The following is a 5959-nucleotide window of genomic DNA, read 5'->3' on the forward strand; positions in this document are numbered from 1 at the left end:
ACATTGAGCAAAAAAAACCAAAACATCGGAGGAACGATCTCATGCGGGAATCGAACCCTAACCCTGGATTCCCAGCCCACCCAACCTTACCAGGGTGTCGCCCCAGTCCAATTGAGCTATCCTTCCTCTCAACTGTAGTAGGCGCTTTTTGGTCTGTTGTCCTAGCGTGTTGTCCGTTACAGAAGAGCAGTTGGCATCTTCTGTGGAAATGAAACATTCCGGCCTAAAGCCTGTGTAACTAGGGGGACTGTCTCATAAGTAGAGAGTTTGCGCGCAGCTCTATGTTTAACATCGAAATAGGCAAAAAAAATCTTTTTGAAAAACGTTTGACCTGAAAGCAGTGGCTTGTGTGCCCATCCCAGCTGGACCCAAAAAAAGAAAATCTTCTTGCGTCAACTCCACTGACACCCAATGCACTGACTTTTAATTAACACATTAAATCAATGAGCTGCTTATTATAGATGAACGTGAGCTGGTTATATTACACACAATAAGGGGCCTGCCAACATTTTTTGTACTGCGCACGTGTGTTAATGGGGGGCCCTATATAAATAGTTCATTTCTTTAACCAGCACTTTATTTAAGAACAACGTACGGACAGAATCTTTATTCCGGTTAATCAAGAGTGGATTAATTTGACCATTAATTATATCAGAGCTAGTAACTATCAATTTTCATCATATTGTCACACTGCATGTAGATTTGTTCACCTGATTCCCCCGCCCCCCAATTTTTATTTCTGAAACTTATTTCTAAGGGTTTCAATAATATTTATGGTACCAAGTACATTTACCATTTACACAACACACAGCAGGTTCAGTTTCATCAGAAGCACAGAAATGCCAACTAACCCCATGTGACTAGGGTTATAGTGATCCAATTCTGCATTATTTAAAATCTAATACAGGTATGGGATCCCTTATGTGGAAACCCAATATCCAGAAAGCTCCGAATTACGGAAAGCCTGTCTCCCATAGACCCCATTTTAATTAAATAATTCAGATTTTTAATATTTATTTCCTTTTTCTCTGTATAAATAAAACAGTGCTTTGTATTTGATCTCAACTAAGATTTAATTAATCCTTACTGGATGCAAAATAATCCTATTGGGTTTAATGTTTTATTGATTTCTTAGTAGACTTAAAGGGGAAGGAAAGGCTAAGTCACTTGGGGGTGCCAAAATGTTAGGCACCCCCAAGTGACTTAGATTACCTTTTACGTACCTTTTACCCTGGGCTGGTGCCCCTGTTAGGAGAAAAAAGCACCAGCCCAGGGTACCTGTAGGAAGCGCTTCCTCCTTCCTTTCTCTTCTGCAGGCGAAATCCGTCGGCTGGCGCATGCGCAGTAGAGTGAAAAGCCGACTTTCTTGTTTAAATTCGGCTTTTCACTCTACTGCGCATGCACGTGCAAGCGAAAAGGAAGGAGGAATGCTCGCTACTACCCCGGGCTTCTCCTTTAAGGTATGGAGATCGAAATTATGGCAAGACCCCTTATCCGGAATACACTTGGTCCAGAGCATTCTGGATAACAGGTCCTATACCTGTACCTCTTCACTCAAAAAGGAAACATAAAAGAAAGGTCTTAAATATGCCTGGAATGGACCATCATCATCTCCTAATGACACAGGGTTGGTCAGTGTCTCTGAGAGCTTGTGTTTTGTGATTATCCAGTAAAGTTAATCAGTTATGTGGCCAGGTCTGTACAGGTCTTTTTTTGCATATTTGTGGCCTAAAAGGTGCGTTTTGGGATTTGGGTACCATTAACTATAACCATGTAAAATGGATTTTAGCCTCTGTATGTTTATGTTAAAAGGTATTTGCCATATTCCTTTCATTTGGGGAGTTCTGTGGCTTATCCATTGATAAAATTGTATGTTATACTATTTCTTAATTGGATAATAAGCAATGTTACAAACAACCACAAAAATGGTACTGCAGGTATAGGACCCGTTATGCGGAATGCTCGGGACCAAGGGTATTCCGGATACCTTAAGTCTAATAAAAAAATCAATAAAACATTAATAAAACCCAATAGGATGGTTCTGCCCCCAATAAGGATTATTTACATCTTAGTTGGGATCAATTGTAAGGTACTGTTTTACAAACCGGATTCCAAAAAAGTTGGGACACTAAAGAAATTGTGAACAAAAACTGAAAGCAATGATGTGGAGGTGCCAACTTCTAATATTTTATTCAGCATAGAACAAAAATCACGAAATAAAAGTTTAAACTGAGAAAATTCTGAATATTGATTCAGAATTTCATGGTGTCAACAAATCCCAAAACAGTTGGGACAAGTAGCAATAAGAGGCTGAAAAAAGTAAATTTGAGCATAACGAAGAGCTGGAAGACCAAATAACACTAATTAGGTCAATTGGCAACATGATTGGGTATAAAAAGAGCTTCTCAGAGTGGCAGTGTCTCTCAGAAGCCAAGATGGGTAGAGGATCACCAATTCCCATAATGTTGCGCAGAAAGATAGTGGAGCAATATCAGAAAGGTGTTACCCAGCGAAAAATTGCAAAGATTTTGCATCTATCATCATCAACTGTGCATAACATCATCTGAAGATTCAGAGAATCTGGATCAATCTCTGTGCGTAAGGGTCAAGGCCGTAAAACCATACTGGATGGCCGTGATCTCCGGGCCCTTAAACGACACTGCACCACAAACAGGAATGCTACTGTAAAGGAAATCACAGAATGGGCTCAGGAATACTTCCAGAAACCATTGTCAGTGAACACAATCTACCGTGCCATCCGCCGTTGCCAGCTGAAACTCTACAGTGCAAAGAAGAAGCCATTTCTAAGCAAGATCCACAAGCTCAGGCGTTTTCACTGGGCCAGGGATCATTTAAAATGGAGTGTGGCAAAATGGAAGACTGTTATGTGGCCAGACGAGTCACGATTCGAAGTTCTTTTTGGAAATCTGGGACGCCATGTCATCCGGACCAAAGAGGACAAGGACAACCCAAGTTGTTATCAACGCTCAGTTCAGAAGCCTGCATCTCTGATGGTATGGGGTTGCATGAGTGCGTGTGGCATGGGCAGCTTGCATGTCTGGAAAAGCAGCATCAATGCAGAAAAATATATTCAGGTTCTAGAACAACATATGCTCCCATCCAGACGTCATCTCTTTCAGGGAAGACCCTGCATTTTTCAACAAGATAATGCCAGACCACATTCTGCATCAATCACAACATCATGGCTGCGTAGGAGAAGGATCCGGGTACTGAAATGGCAGTCTGCAGTCCAGATCTTTCACCTATAGAGAACATTTGGCACATCATAAAGAGGAAGGTGCAACAAAGAAGGCCCAAGACGATTGAACAGTTAGAGGCCTGTATTAGACAAGAATGGGAGAGCATTCCTATTCCTAAACTTGAGAAACTGGTCTCCTCGGTCCCCAGACGTCTGTTGAGTGTTGTAAGAAGAAGGGGAGATGCCACACAGTGGTGAAAATGGCCTTGTCCCAACTTTTTTGGGATTTGTTGACACCATGAAATTCTGAATCAACATATTTTTCCCTTAAAATGGTACATTTTCTCAGTTTAAACTTTTGTTCCGTGATTTATGTTCTATTCTGAATAAAATATTAGAAGTTGGCACCTCCACATCATTGTGTTCAGTTTTTATTCACAATTTGTTTAGTGTCCCAACTTTTTTGGAATCCGGGTTGTATTATTACAGAGAAAAAGGAAATCAATTTTAAAATTCTGAATTACTTTATTAAAATGGAGTCTATGGGAGACGGGCTTTCCGTAATTCGGAGCTTTATGGATAAGAGGTTTCCAGATAAGGGATCCCATACCTGTACCTTACTAGTACCCATTGTAAATCAACTCACCAAATTCAGTAGGTAATCCAGGTGCACAAGGCCCAAACCCTTATCTTAGGGGAGCAGAAAAACAGTCAATGAACAGGAGAATGGGAGCCTCCAGGCACACGGAAAATCCACAGGGCAAAATAAAAGTAAAAATATTCTTTATTAAGGTTGAATTAAAAACCAAACATCTCCAATGTCTCCACACATATCGTGCCCCAGGGCACTTAACGTTCCCATTTGGGTTGATGCAGAATACCTTAGCATAACTTAAATAATACAAAGGGAATAATGCACTTTTGCATTTAAATTAAAATCACATTCTACTCCCTGACTTGTACAAGCACAATCAAAGCAAAACCAGCAGCCCACTAAGAAGAACCCCCCACCCCCCTTCCCCAAGCTGCAGCCGGCAAGGCTGTGAGATAAAGAGCAGATCATACAGATGGTTTCTCTGTTGACTGCAGATTTGTTCTGACTTGAGGACCAGGAAGTAGAATGAGACCTTACTTTTTAAGTGTTTAGTGCAAGAAATAAAAACTGTTGACATTTTCTAATTAAAATTATAAGCAAAAAGTGTGTTGAGCCCTGTTCACTGCACTAATGTTCCTTTAAATGACAAGTAATTATATAATGTCATAATGAAAAGTGATTAAAATATAATGTTGCCCTGCTATGTAAAAGTTGCCCGTTTACTTCAGAAACACTACCATAGTTACGATAAACAAAGTTGCTGTGTGGCCAAGAAGTCAGCTTTTCAAGCTAGAAAAAGGCAAAAACGAGAAAATGCAGAGGTTACATAGCAGATAACAAAGACACTCTGCAGAATACAATGGCAATATACAGAGCTTGTCTTCTGCTATGTAACCTGTTCCTGCCCACATGTCAGTGTCTGTCTCCGTCCCCCATGTAATGCTTCTCATATCAGGCTTTGCCATTCCCCATGTGTCGCCCCCTGCTGCTGCTGCTGCCACACACGGCCCAGTGCCCTCATTGGGGTCACTTCCCTGGGATGCCATCAGGGGGGCGAGAGGGTAGTGTTGTGCCGGGCCCGGGAAAATCTTCCCTAACTGCCAAATAGAGCCTCCTATAGGCTGCCAGTCCAAATAAGGGCTACCTAAAAACCAATCACAGCCCCTATTTGGTGGTAAGACCCCCTAACTGTACAAAGACCCCCAGAAAACCACATATTTTTGGGAAGGACATATTCTGATGAATCTAAAATAGCTAAAGATGTCTTTCTGCACCAAACGACAAAGCTTTCCTAAACTTAGCGGTATTTATGCCATTTCTAAAAATTGCCTAAAAATGTTACAATTTGCCGCATTTAATTCACACGTGATGGGGTGACATGATGCCCAATATGCACAGATGTACCAAAGCAGGCGGCATCCATGGACCCCGAATGATAATAGCGCACAATTGTACTGACAGCACACTTCCACTAACTGTCACAGCAACCATAATGGGCAATTTCATAGCTTGGTACAAATAATCATTAGCTGCCCCTTTAAAAACCTGCACAACTGGCCAAAGCCCACATTCGGGATATATAACATTGCAATATATTACTACTAAATACCAAATCAAGTTAATTTACTAAGAGTTGCACATGTACAGTAACCCATAGCAACCAGTCATTTCCTTTGTTCAGTCAGCTGCAGGAATTATAATGAAAGTAAGAAAATTATTAAATGAGCCCTAGTGCGGATCTACGCCAGGATTTCAGGCAAACACATCAGGTAACAGCACAGTCCGCCTTTAAATCATTAGAGATTTGCCCTCGTATGAAGCAACACATTCCATCTCACCTTAGCAACCACAGCATTCGGCCTTCTAAACACCGACACTTCCGCGTAGATGCTTCATTTCCGATTGACCTTCTTCCGGTCTTTACCAGTCCTTAACCCATATCATATGCATCGTACATTTTAGCATTTTGTGAGTAGTATCCATTCTAGTGGGAGTAAATTTAACGAGAACCGAGCACAAAGGTCTGAAATATATTATTACCTGAGAGTCGGTTCTTTCACATTCTTGACATTCGTGTGATGTGCGCCGCATGTCCGCTTTGGCTCCTCCCCCTGCCATTCATTAGGCTCCACCCCTGCCATCACGCCCCCTGCCTGCCTGTCACT

General features: G+C 41.5%; 1 protein-coding gene across 13 annotated transcripts in view; it reads right to left on the reverse strand.

The window, feature by feature from the left end:
* pih1d1 (PIH1 domain containing 1) overlaps positions 1-5959 on the reverse strand; it is a 506577-nt gene that overhangs the window by 13544 nt on the left and 487074 nt on the right. For 2 of the 13 annotated variants that reach the window (XM_031904792.1, XM_031904791.1), the window contains exon 14: positions 91-200. The gene's annotated coding sequence lies outside the window, so the exon portion shown is untranslated. 13 annotated transcript variants of the gene reach the window in all.

This window comes from Xenopus tropicalis, chromosome 7, assembly GCF_000004195.4.
Source record: "Xenopus tropicalis strain Nigerian chromosome 7, UCB_Xtro_10.0, whole genome shotgun sequence".
NCBI classification, from domain to species: domain Eukaryota; kingdom Metazoa; phylum Chordata; class Amphibia; order Anura; family Pipidae; genus Xenopus; species Xenopus tropicalis.